This window comes from Tenrec ecaudatus, chromosome 1 (genome assembly GCF_050624435.1).
Source record: "Tenrec ecaudatus isolate mTenEca1 chromosome 1, mTenEca1.hap1, whole genome shotgun sequence".
Lineage (NCBI taxonomy): Eukaryota > Metazoa > Chordata > Mammalia > Afrosoricida > Tenrecidae > Tenrec > Tenrec ecaudatus.
The window spans coordinates 249,223,146-249,236,919 of NC_134530.1; the positions used below are offsets into that span (position 1 = coordinate 249,223,146).

General features: G+C 46.2%; 1 pseudogene; it reads right to left on the bottom strand.

Moving 5' to 3' along the window:
- Nucleotides 1-11,751: 11,751 nt before the first annotated feature.
- On the bottom strand, nucleotides 11,752-11,905 carry LOC142438028 (U1 spliceosomal RNA; annotated as a pseudogene).
- Nucleotides 11,906-13,774: the final 1,869 nt, after the last annotated feature.

Here is a 13,774-nt window from a genome sequence, read left to right on the forward strand (position 1 = left end):
GTAGAGCATGTTCAAAATCCCTGCCTAAAGCGGTGGAGGCAGCAGGGCCCCGGCCACACTGAGACCAGAGGCCAGTGCCAAGAGCTCATCAGACAGTGCGGAAGCACAGTGTCATGACTCAGAGATTGTGGAGTTGAGTAGTAGATGGGCTTCCTGGCCTAGGAGGCAGTGGCCGAGAGGACCGTGTGACAGAGAGGGTGTGAACCAGAGAGAGACTTGACTGCTAGCTTAGGAGAAGCGCTGCTATGGCCTAAAGACTGTATTCTTAATATTTCAGGTCTTGGCTTGTGGTAGCCCATTAATTTCCCTAATAAGTGTTTCTGTGAGTGCTCTGTGGCCATTGCGACAAATTATCAAACCCAGCAGAGAAATGAAGTGTCTTGAGAAGAATGGTTGGTGTCAGAATAGGGTAAAAGAAGATGAAGGGTGAAGAACACAGCTTTCCCCCAGATCCTGGATGCTTCCTCCCCCCAACTACCATGATCCGAATTCTACCTTGCAGGGCTGGATAGGGCAGAGGTTGTACACTGGTGCATATGGGGGCTGGAGGCACAGGGAATCCAGGGTGGATGATACCTTCAGGACCAGGGGTGTGAGGGGCGATGCTGGGAGAGTGGAGGGTGAGTGGGTTGGAAAGGGGGAACTGATTACAAGGATCCACATGTGACCTCTTCCCTGGGAGAGGGACAGCAGAGAAGGGGGGAAGGGAGACTCCGGATAGGGCAAGATATGACAAAATAACGATGTATAAATTACCAAGGGCACATGAGGGAGGGGGGAGAGGGGAGGGAGGGGGAAAAAAAAGAGGACCTGATGCAAAGGGCTTAAGTGGAGAGCAAATGCCTTGAGAATGATTGGGGCAGGGAATGTATGGATGTGCTTTATACAATTGATGTATGTATATGTATGGACTGTGATAAGAGTTGTATGAGCCCCTAGTAAAATGTTAAAAAAAAAAAGAAGAAGATGAAGGGTAAGGTGTGTCTGCCCTCTGCCTTGTGGCAATTGGCCTTGAGCTGGTGTGGAGATGGAGTCTCCTTCTCCTCCGTGTAGTCAGTTTGACCCCTCACACCTTTTTCTGCATGAATTTAGATCATAGTGTGAAGATGAATGATGATAAAATTAAGGTAATAAAAGTTTAAATTATAATACACACACGAGCCTTGGTGGCATTGTAGTTACACATTGGGCTCCTGACTGCAAGGTCAGCAGTTCAAAACCACCAGCTGCTCTGAAGAATGATGAGGCTTTTCTATTCCTTTAAAGCTTTACAATCTCAGAAACAGACAGTTCTAACCTGTCGTATACGATCACCGTATGTCAGAATAGACTCTATGGGAGTGTGTTTGTTATGTATATGCATCTGCATCTGTATATGTATCTGCCAAGCCATACTATCTAATATATATGCATGTATTATATACATTTAAGTCTAGTGGAGCTTAGCAGCATACTACCTTACCAATAAAAACCATGACATGAACTTTGTATTAAAATCTTATTTGCAAACACCATATAAAAAGATTATTTCAAAATGGATCATAGTGATAGCTTATTAGATATGACACAAAATCAACAAAAGGAAAAAAATAAACCGACATCATCAAAGTTAAAATGTGCGTCATTCAAAGGACCTTGCCAAGAAAGTGAAAAAGAGGAACTCACTGAATGAGAGAAAATACTTAAAATCATATCTCTGATAAGGGAGGGAGGAGCTTGTATCTCGAATATATAAATAATTCTTCATACACAAATGATGACTAAATAAGCAGGCGAAAAGATGTTCAACATCATTGTCGTTGTTGTTTAAGGCGCTTTCCCGTCGGTTCAGACGCTATCAACCTCCTAAAGGAGTGTGCCAGAAGGAAAGACTGCCAGTTCGGCACATCCTCACAATCCTGGTTGTTCAGGCCACTGTTGCAGCCACTGTGTCAATGAGGATCTTCCTCTTTTTCGTTGACCCTCCATTGTACTAATGCACGGCCACCAGGTTCTCTGCGGCCGATTCCTCAGAAGTGGACAGCCTAATCCTGCAGCATAGTCTATTCTTAGTCTGCTCACCTTGGTTGACTGCTGGCATTTGAAATACGGGGGACATAGCTTCCAGCACCACAGCAACACACAAGCCACCACAGTACGGCAAACTGACAGACAAGTGGTGCTGAAGGAAGCTATCCAAGCTTCACCGAAAGCATTAGCACAAACCCAGACTTCAGGAACTGACAGAATACCGACGGAAATATTTCCACGAGCTGATGCATGTAAAATCTTGCTGAAGATCAGCCAACAATGGGTAACTCCCTCTGACAGAGACCAACCAGAGTGTCAAGTTGGAATCCAAAGAGGACTTGCAACAAAGGGATATCTGCTAATGGCAGATGGATGTTGGCTGAAAGCAGGGAATGCCTGAAAGTTCTATTTGTGCTTTATTGGCTGCACAAAGGCAGTCAGCTGTGTGGAGAATGGGAATTCCAGAACACTTTCTTATGCTCATGCACAACCTGTACAGGGACCAAGAGGCAGTCTTTCAAAGAGAGCAAGGGGATATTTCATAGTTTTAATCAGGAAAGGTATACAACAGGGTTGTAGCCTCTCAACACATTTATTCAATCTGTCACTGAGCAAATAATCAGAGAAACTGAACTATATGTAGAAGAACATAGCCCCAGGATGGGAGGAAGGCTTATAAACAACCTAAGATATGCAGGTGACACAACCGTGCTTGCTGAAAGTGAGGAGGACTTGAAGCTCTTGCTGATGAAGATCAAGGATTGCAGCCTTGAACATGGATTACAACTCAGTGTAAAGAAAAGCAAAGTCCTCACATTTGGACCAATAGGTAATATAAAGATAAACAAAGTTGCAGTTGTCAAAGACTTTTGTCTTGCTTGGATACACAATTGATGCTCAAGGAAAGAGCAGTCAAGAGATCAAGTGCATTGCATTGGGAAAATCTGCTGCACAAGACCTCTTTAAAGTATAGAAGAGCAAGGATGTTTACCTTACAGCTAGGTGCACCTGACCCAAACCATGGTATTTTTCAATTGCATCCCATGAATGTGAAAGTTGGACATTGACATGTCCAAAGTACATGAGACTATGTCTTGCTATACTTGCTTCTAAGTGGCATTGATTAGTCATTCTCCCTGCCACGGAGTCAATGATCATTCATAGGACAGGGAGAACTGCCCGGAGGGTTTCCAGGACTGTAGCTCCCTCTGAGAGCAGAAAGCCAAGTTTCAAACAGCTGGCATGCAGATCACAACCCAACTGATAGCCCCTACATCACCAGGGCTTCCAATGAATCACTAGGGAAATGCAAATTAAAACCACAATGAGATACCCCTTCATACTGTCCTAGGAGAAAGGCATCACAAGACTATAACAGTGGGGAAACCCAAAACTTTGTGTCTGTGGTAAAGGAAAACAGAGAAGCGGAGAAAAGACTGAGAAACCATCAAAGGCATGTCCATACAGAATTAGTAGTTGAGTTGGTAGTGGTTTGGTTCTTTCAATAGATAAACTAAATATAAACTGTTAACTTCTGCAAAGATCTTTGTTAACAAAGTCAATAAAGTCAATCAGGAGGGCTCTTCTGTTGACCCATCAGGCCAGAATTGGGGAGGATGCAGGAGATAGCTCTCTTCTATTTCGATAGTCTTCAGAGGGACTCCCTTAAGTGTACCTGCCTTTGTCTTGGTGTATGTCTCTTTTCCTTCTGTCTTTCTTAAAGGCAACCTGCTCCCCACAGCCTTCCTGGATCACCAGGCAGATTGCTTAGGGCTACTGTCCCTCCTGTCTACTTGTGCCGTCACCTGGGTGGTGTGGGGGCCAGAACGTGAATGTAGGGTATGCAAGACAGCAGTAGGGCTATTTCAACGCTTGGCTGAAACTGGGACTCGGCCAGAGGTACCTTCCGTTTTAGGTACTAATGCGTTACCCACTATGATGCCTATTATTTTTTCTTTTTTAAAACCACATAACAAATGTTGGGGCTGAAGTGGAGAAATGGAAGGCTGCAGTCCTGCTGGAGTGAATGTAAACTAGTGCAGTCACTTTGGAAAACAATCTGGCAATTCCTCAAAAAATTAGATAGAGTGTAACCATAATTAGAGTGTAGCCATTCCACTCCTCAAAAAGAAAGAAACCTACACCCTTATTTGAATGTTCACAGCAACATTACTCATGATGGCTAAAAAGGGAGACCACTCCAAGTGTCCTTCAATGGATGGATGTGCAAAATGTGGAATTCTGTTCAGCCGTAAAGGAATGATGCACACCAAGTATGAGCCTTGAAACCATCACGCCAAGTGAGAGCACCCCGTCCTAAACGGCGGATTGTGAGACCCCACTCGAAAGAGCTGCTTGACATCAAGGCCTTTCCAAATAAGGCAAAGCTTTAAAGCCAGAAAGTCGGCTAGTGGCTGCCCAGGCTGTGGGTGCAGGGGGGACAGAAAGCTTTACAGTCTTGGGAACCCCCAGGAGTGGCTCTCCTGTGGCCTGTAGGGTCTCCATGCACTGGAACCCCCTCACTGGCGGTGGGAGGACTCTGTGTGGGCAGGAGGGAGGTGAGGGGTATTTTAGGATACAAAGGAGTCCCATTCTCAAGTGTAACTTAAAGAGAACATTAATTAAATGTTCAAAGGGACAAAGACAACATGAAGACACAGACACAGCGTTTGGGTGAGGGGGCCCATTAGCACCAGGTCACAATGATGTTGGAGGACTCAGTTAGGATGCGGTTAAATAAGGCATAGAACAAGGGAAACGTTCACAAATTCACGATTGGTGGCATTTCAATGCATCACCGTTACAAGTGGGACGACAGAAGCAGAAGCAGCCATGACTGGGCCATGGTAGAAAAAGAAGAGTTTGTAAGATTGGGCCCAAGCCTTCCAACCAAGGCAGTCAGAGCACGATTCAGGACTGAGACCCTGGGCTGTCCATCAATGACACACCCAAGCAAGCCCCTAGGGCAGTGGTTCTCCACCTTCCCAATGCCCAGACCCGTGAATACCGTTCCTCATGTGGGGTGACCCCCCCAACCATAACATTATTTTCATTGCTACTTCATAACTGTAAAATTGCTACTGTTATGAATTGTCATGTAAATATCTGATAGGCAGGGTGTATTTTCATTGTTATAAATTGAACATCATGAAAGCATAGCGATTCATCACAAAATAATACGCAGTTATCTATTGTGAAATATTTATTTCTAATGACAAATCAATGAAATTCTGTCTTGAAGCATGATGTTGCACGGGTAACAGTCTTCATGCCAGGTACTTGTATGTGGGCGATCTGCATGTGGGCGGACGCAACTGGAAATGAATAGAGGAGCGGTGTCTGGGTTCCTAAGACCATCAGAAATGTGTGTTTTCCGATGGTCTTAGGTAATCCCTGTGAAAGGGTCGATGGATCCCCAAAGGGCTTGTGACCCACAGGTTGAGAACCGCTGCCCGAGGGAGCCTGTCCCTCTTTGGGCTGGCTTGAGAGAGGTTTCCAATACCCTCTGCCTGAGGACAAGATTCTCTACGTTCTTGGTTAATGGTCATGAGCAAGTCATTGGGACTCTGCAAATGTATTTTGGGTTTTCGCTGTCAAATATAGATAGCCCCTGGTAAATCAGGTGCTTAGAATTTAAGTTCGAAAACAGGGGTAGGGTGGGGATGAGGGAGATGATGTGGGTAATAAAAATATTCTAAAATCGTAATGATTATCCCACAACTCTGATTATGCAAAACCCATGAAGTGTGCACTTTAAATAAACTCAGTGCCACTGCGTAGAGGCTTACTCATAACGACCCTAGAGGGCAGGGTAGAACCCTCTCTGTGGGCTTCCAGGCTGTATCTCTTTACTGGAGTAGAATGAAGGCGCCTGTCTTTCTCCTGCAGAGAGGCTGGTGGTTTTGAACTGCCGGCCTTGCAGCTAGCAGCCTGACGTGTATACCCCCTGTGCCACCAGACTCCTGCACTTTTAATAGTTGAAAGTATATGGTTTGCTAGTGATATTTAAGTAAAGCTGTCGGGGGTGGGGTGGGATGGGGTGGGGGCGTGGAGAAACACTTTAATTGGAGAAAATCCTTCCTGGATCCCTTTCCAAGGCACTTGAGGAGGATGTGAAGTCAGGGGCCATTTAAAATGCTAATTGCAAACAAGCCAAGCCCAAGCTGCTTCCCTTTTCCCTTTTCCCTTTTTTGTCAAACATTTTACTTGCTGTTCTGCAAACTCTACCAGAAAAAGAAGCTGCTTTTCCTATTGGACCCACGTGGCGACAGGAAGATGTAAATTGAATTCCTGGAAGGTCCTGATTCCTTAGAATGAGACCTAGGCGGATTATCAAATACCTACTTCTCCTGAGACCCAGGTAAAAGTTTCATTCGGTTAAATAGAGGAGGGGATCATTAAACCCACTTCTTAGGGCTCCAGTGAGATCATTTACATAAAACCCTGGCTCAGGGCCCAGCTAGGGAGCATCAGCTCTCTGCTACTCTTTCCTATGTACTGTTTCCTTAAATTGTGCCCACAAGGAATGAAATACCGTTAGCTGTACTTCTAAGAGACTGCTTCGAAAGACATTATGCTCAGCAAGATTTGCTGGCCTATCCCAGGTTATTTGTGGAGATTTCATCAGGTTTCAATCAGCGTAATGTAGCCATGGCAACCTTTCAACCATTACTTGAGTAACTGTTAGGTAGCTAGCTTAGGGACAGGGGCTTGTCCCTAACCTACCTGCAAAGACCCCGACAAATATGGTTGGAAAGACGTCAGGCAGCCATTAGACACCTATGAAGACCCCAAACTGAGCATGCTTATAATCAAGCCCCTAGCCAGGTGGGAGGTACACCTGGGGGCCCAAACTCGGCCCAGCCTTGTGACGTCACCCAGGTGGGCTTCACTCAGTCAACGGAGTCAACCAATACTGTCAAGGACGCCTCCCCAGCCAGAGGCTTGAAATAGCCTGGCTGTGAGAAGGCCGCTTACCCTGCTCCTGGTCAGAGGCAGGGGGAGTGGGAGGGGGAGGAGGGGTTTCTTCCTCCCCTGCACCTGCGCCCATGCGCCCTCTCTGCGCCTACTCGGGGCCCACAGCTTCTTGGCCCATATGCTCTTAGCTTCTGAGGTTCTTGGGCTTCTGGCTTCCCAGGATCCCCCCACCCAAGATCCACACACGTGGGTGTTCTTTTCCACGTGGTGTTCGTGCCCAGTTGTGAACCTCAGCGCGGCTTCTATGCGGCTTGGCATGCTTTCCAGAAACAACGTGGGCCTTTTGTGACTGCAGTACCTGAAACGTGTCCTGTCTTTAATAAAAACTCACTTGGATCACACAACGGGCTTCGGCGTGAATCCTTTACCCACTCCAGAAGCCTAACATAACACGCTATGGAAAAGTTATAGATTATTCAAACTTTGGGAGGCAAAGTAGAGAGACGTGGTCTCTGTACACACAAACACACTCCAACATTGTCCAAAGGTCCTAGATCAATTGGGGGACATCAATTAGGGGAGCACACCTAGATGAGCCTACCCAAGGGGGAGGTCTTTTCATCAGAGAGTTGTCCAAACCCAAAAGATTGGATGACTCAACACAGTGAATTTGTGGATTCTAATCCGGAAAGATTGCCCCCTCAGGCCCCGAATTCATGAAATGTAAGGCAACGTCACCCGAACTCAAACTAAACTCACTGCCATCCAGTTGGCTCCAAGACAAACAAAATTGGTTCCGACTCAGAGGCTCTTCCCCTGTGAGTTTCCAAGACTTTACATTTTTAGAGCAGAAAGCCTCTTCTTTCTACCTTGGGAAGGCTGGTGGTTTCGAATCTATAATCTTATGGTCTGTATCCCAACATATAACCCACTACTCCTCTAGGGCTCTTTCAAGGAAACGATAGCATTGGATAGTATCCCAGGCCATTAAATCTTTATTAACTATGCACTAAAAAATAAAATAATAATAAAAACAAACAAAAAAATGTCCACTATCTGGCATGTAAGGAGACCTGGTGGTAGAGTGGGTAAGCACTTAGCTGCTAACAGAAAGTTGGCGGTTTGAATGCCCACCAGCCACTGCACAGGAGAAAGAGGCTGCAGTCTGCTTCCATGACGAGGTCGCCTTGGCAGCGCCACGCGGCGGGTCTGTTCAGTCTATAGGGTCACGATGAGTCAACTGGTGTGTTTGTTGAGGTTTATTTTTGGTTATGTGTCAGTGTATTGGTTTCCTAGGACTGCCCTAATGAATTACCACACGGCGTGTGGTTGGAAACAAGCCAGAAGTCTGAAAGAGAACACTGTCGGTAAGGTGGCTCCTTCTGGAAGCTCCGAAAGAGAATCGGTGCACGCCTCTCTTCCAGATGCCAGTGATTGCCACACCAGGGGTTCCCTGGCCTCACTCCAACCTGTGCGCCATCTTCACTTGGCGTTCCCCTTAGGTGCCTGGCGTCGCGGATTGTGTGCCAAGCTCAAACCACCAGCTGCTCTGCAGGAAAAAGATGAGGCATTCTACTCGCTCATGGTTTACAGTCTCGGAAACCCATAGGGACAGTTCTACTCGGTCCTGTAGGGTCACTATGCATTGGAATGGACTCAGTGGCTTTGAATTTGGTTTGAGTATGTCCTCTCCTATTCCTCACTGGTCATTGGATGTAGGATCCATCCTATGACCTCATCTCAACTACTTACATCTGCAAAGGTCCATTTCTGAAGTGCCAGGTGGACGTGGCTTGGGGGGTGGTATTACTTGATCCACTACAGGGAGGCACGTAGTGACAGCGCCTGCCCGCACAGAGCTCGCTGTCTGATGCCGTCCACACCTTGTACCCGCACTTCCGAGACTGTCACGGATGCTGCTCCAGGGCTGAGAACAGGATGCTACTGGCGGATAGAGTGGTGCGCACGGACAGGACACATTTTCTAGGGAAGTGGCCTCTGAATGGAGCTCTGCGGGATGAGTACAATTAGAAATAGGAAGCGAAGAAGAGAGTTGTTACAATTGATGTAGGTATGGATGATGATGAGTTGTATGAGTCCCCAATAAAATGATAAAAAACAAAGCACACACACACACACACACGAAAAAAGTCGTCATATTAGCAGAGCATCAAGTGCAAAAGCCCGGAGATGAGAAAGAACATGGTTCTTATTCTAGAAACTTTAAGTCACTGACAGTGACAGAAGCGTTGAAGATGCGGTGTGTCAAGAGATACAAGCAGAAGCCACACAAGCCTGGCGGGGTCTCTTTAAAGAAGTTTTCCTGAGGTGTACTGTTACAGCCACAAGCGTGCACCACTCGGTCTCCAGCGTTGAGGAGCGTAGACCATCTCCAACTGCTGCACCCTGGGATCTGCCGTAGCATTCATTAGTGCACATGCCGCACTCTCCCTCCCAGGCTGTCCCTTACCAAGCGCCAACTGGCTGAACTGCTAGGACAGGGCCATTTCCAAGAGCAGGCACTACACAGAAGCTCTGGGGCTCCTGCATGGCCTATGTGAACCTCAAGTTTAGATTGGCTGAGTGCTTAGTTAGAGATCCGTCTGGAGCATGCTGGTGAACACTTAGTCAACACTATAAAAGGCAGATTCATTGTCATGAAGTCCATTCTGACTCATAGAGACCCTGCAGGACAGGGTAGAACAGTCCCTGTGAGCTTGAGACGGCGACTCTTTCCAAGAGTAGAAGGCCTTGTCTTTCTCCTGCTGTGAAGCTCGCGGTTTTCAACTGCTGACCTCGTGTTCGCAGCCTAGCATGTGGCCCCCTAGGCCAGTGCCTCTCCGTCAACACGATGGCATATATTAGATGATGTTCCATAACCATTCATCTGTGGGTTCTGTAGGGGAAGGAAGCACCAGCCTGTAATATTTGTTGTTGTTGTTAGGTGTCATGGAGTAGATTCCGACCCATAAAGACTAAGCACAACTGAAAACACACTGCCTGCCTAGTACTGCACCACCCTCCCATGGTTTCTCTGCTTGAGCCCATTGGAGCAGCCCTGTGTCAATCCATCTGACTGAGGACCTTCCTCCTGTCCACTGCCGCTTCGCTTTACCAAGCATGGCGTCCTTCTCCCGGGACCAGTCCCACTTGACACCATGTCCAAATCCTGTAAGAGGAAGCACTGCCACACTTGCCTCGAAGGAGCACTCTGACCACACTTCTTCCAAGACAAGTTGGTTGGTCCTTTTTAACAGTCCATGGTATTTTCATTTTTCTTAAATTTAAATTTAATCATTTTATTGGGGCTTGTACAACTCTTATCACAATCCATACATACGTCCATGGTGTCAAGCATATTTGTACATTTGTTGCCATCATCATTCTCAAAACATTTGCTTTCTACTTGAACTCTTGGTATCAGCTCATTTTCTTCCCCTTCCTCCCTGCTCCCACCTTCCTCATGAACCCTTGATAATTTATAAATTAGTATTATTTTGTCATTTTTACACTGTCCGACATCTCCTTTTACCCACTTTTCTGTTGCCAGTCCCCCAGGGAGTAGGTTATATGTAGATCATTGTAATCGGTTGCCCCTTTCCACCCCACCCTCCTTCCATCATGGTATTTTCCATATTCTTCACCAACACCATAATTCAAATGCATCAATTCTTCTTTGATCCTCCTTATTCAATGTCCAACTTTCACATGCATGGGAGGCAGTGGAAAGTATCATGCCTTGCATAAGACCCACTGTAGTCCTCAAAGTCACGTCAGTGCTTTCGAGCACTTTAAAGACATCTTGTGTAGCACATTTACCTAGTACAATGTGTCCTCGATCTCTTGACTGCTCCTTCCATGAGCATCACTTGGGGATACAAGCAAGACAAAACATTGGGCAACTTCAATCTTTTCTCCATTTATCATGTTACCTACTGGTCCAGTTGTGAGGATTTTGGTTTTCTTTACATTGAGTTGTAATTCTTGGTCTCCATCAGCAAATGTTTCGTTTCTCCCCACTTTCAGCAAGCAAGGCTGGGTCACCTGCATATTCTGGGTTCTTAAAAGCCTTCTTCTCATCCTGATGTCACACTCTTCTTCATATAGTTCAGGTTCTCTCATTATTTACTCAGGATACAGATTGAGTAAATATGGTGAGAGGATACAACCCTGCTGCACACCTTTCCTGATTTTCAACTATGCAGTATTCGCTTGTTCTGGTGATACAACTGCCTTTTGATTCATGTTCAAGTTCTGCATGAGGAAATGAAATGCTCTGGAATTCCTATTCCTTTCAGGGAAATTCAGAGTTTTTGTTGAGTTGAATGCCTTGGTATAGTCAATAAAACACAAGTATAACCAATTTTGTTTCTATCACTAAAGTCATATTTTCCAACTACTGGTTCTTGGTCTTTGCTTTGAACCCTCCAGTTCCAACTGTCAATGATTATCAATGCATTTTAATTATATATTTGATCAATTTCAGACCGAAGTCTTTGGTAGAATTCTCCAATTTCTTCATTAGTGTTAGTGGCTAGTGCATAGATGTGGCAGTTACATAATCTGGTGTCCATTTGGGACTTAAAAGGATTAAGAGTGAAGAGGTGGAGTCTACTCTGTCAATCGGGTCATAGCCAATGAGGTTTCTGTGTGAGTATGGCCTTCACACGCTAATCTAGACATCCTATCATCCCATAGCTCCATCCCATCAAGCAGTTTTGTACACTTGCTTCCACAATGTTTCAAAATATTTTCTTCCTTCTTTTCCTCTGCAGAGTGGATTGTGAGGTTTTATTTCATATTTAATTTTATTTATTAATTTTTTAGGGGAGGGCGCGAACGCAGCCCCCCACTACCACAAATGATGCAGCCGAGTTTCCCACATTTGGGGAAATCGCAGAGGTCAGCACATCCGGAGTGCAATGGGTGAGCCTCGCTGTGGGAAAACCACCTTCGGGATCAGGGTATCTGTGGGTTTCATGTCAACTTTTAGGCTTGCAGTCACGGGCTTCACTGCCGTACCATCAAGGCTCCTTCCCAGTGCAATGAGAACTCAGCAAATGCTTGGGCAAGGGATTTCAATCCCAGAGAAGCTGGCAAAATGGTCCTCTGGGCAAGGACACTGACGTGCACAGCAAGTAGGCAGCTACGCAGGAAGCGAAGAGCTGTGTCCCAGGGGTGTCTGACAAGACCTCAGCCGTGTCATCGAATCCTGACGGAGCTGTGAGACTAGCATTAAGCACTGTCATTTAAACTATTCTGGGCACCTGATTCTATTTTTGCGGTGGTTTACATCTTTCTTCAGAGTCCCACAATGTTACAACTCGAGTGATCACCCACAGCTGTGGTTCTGAAAGGCCTTGGGCTCCTGGGCTGCTGAGAACCTGATGGGCTCTATGTGCCCGCTGCCCAGACAGCAGTGTGGGTGGCTCAACTAGGGGTATGTGCACCCACCTCACCAGGTGACACTGTGCCACTCAAGTGACTGTGTAGAAGACTTTTCAGCGGTGTTTCTGTAGAAACCTATGATTACTTTTTACAAAAATAGTCCTGTAGTTAGGTCTAACAATAATTTTTCCTACGCCAGCTTACATGTACCAATGTCCCTGCAAGGCTAAAACTCGAATTGACTTTGCAAACCTTTAAAGCGCTCCAGTCACAGCTGTCCACATCACTCCACTACAAGGGTACTTCCAATATGTGGTCTGGTCTTCACGCACTTCAGACGACCAGAAGGTACAGGAAGTGCTGTTTTTTTTTGCATGGTTGCTGTTGTTTTTACAGTTACACATTTGGTCAAATGTTCTGGGACTTTTAGTTACAATATTGGGGTAAATAGTATTTGTGAAGCTACATCAATAACTTTTGTGAAAATGAAATAGCTATTAAAGGAGAAAAATAAAACAGGCTTCCCAATCAGTTACTACCGATTTTTTGTATATAACGCACCCATGTCAATATCACGCACATGCATTTACTGTACACAGCGCACATGGGACTCGCATCTGTGTAACAGCTACACAGGAGGCTGGCCACGGTGCGCTTCGCACTGTTCGCACTATCGCCGTAACTAGGGGATGGTTCTGCTGGCAAGGACCAAGGTGATTAACAAGTCTCATCCCGGAAAGCTCTGGGAAATGTGGAGAAGTCAGTGGAGTCGATAGGATTGGTGTCAAACCAAAAGACTGGAGGTTTGAGGCTACCCAGAGGTACCTTAGGAGCTCTGGTAATCCACTTACCACTGAAAACTTTACCGAGCACTTCTGCTCTGACCCACATGAGTTGTCAGGGTTTTTCTGGGCTTAGGATTTCATGAAGCCCACCCAGGCCTCTTCTGAGTTCATGGATCCAGTTTAGAAAATCAGAACCCAGGTTCCTCCTCCCACTCACGTCTCCTCTGGCCCACAGCTTCCTTCAGTAACTGGCCACCAATGTAGAGAAGGCAAAACAAGGTTAAAGAGTTTTTAAAGCCACACTGGGGCTGTCACTGAACTTCCTGGAAGAGTATGTATTAAAGGTAGTCTCCATGGATGGGAGATGAGGAAAAAGGAAATAGCACACAGGAAAGCACAAGTTTTCCAGTGAGCTCAGGACCAACCTTAGACGATCTTGGGCAGTCAGCTTCCACCTCTGTCTGCTTCCTACTAGGTTATGAGGTTCATTACCTACGAGGTCATGAATGTGTTGAAGTAGGTTCCTTTGCCACGTGTGGTGAGTTTCTCCTTAATCAACCTTTCCACAGCCCACCACCCAGGCGTGGTTCAGATGACCCGGGACTTGACGATGGCTGCTTCCTTCCTCCATGTTTGTCAGCGAGCAGTGCGCCCCCCAGGATGCGGAGCACACA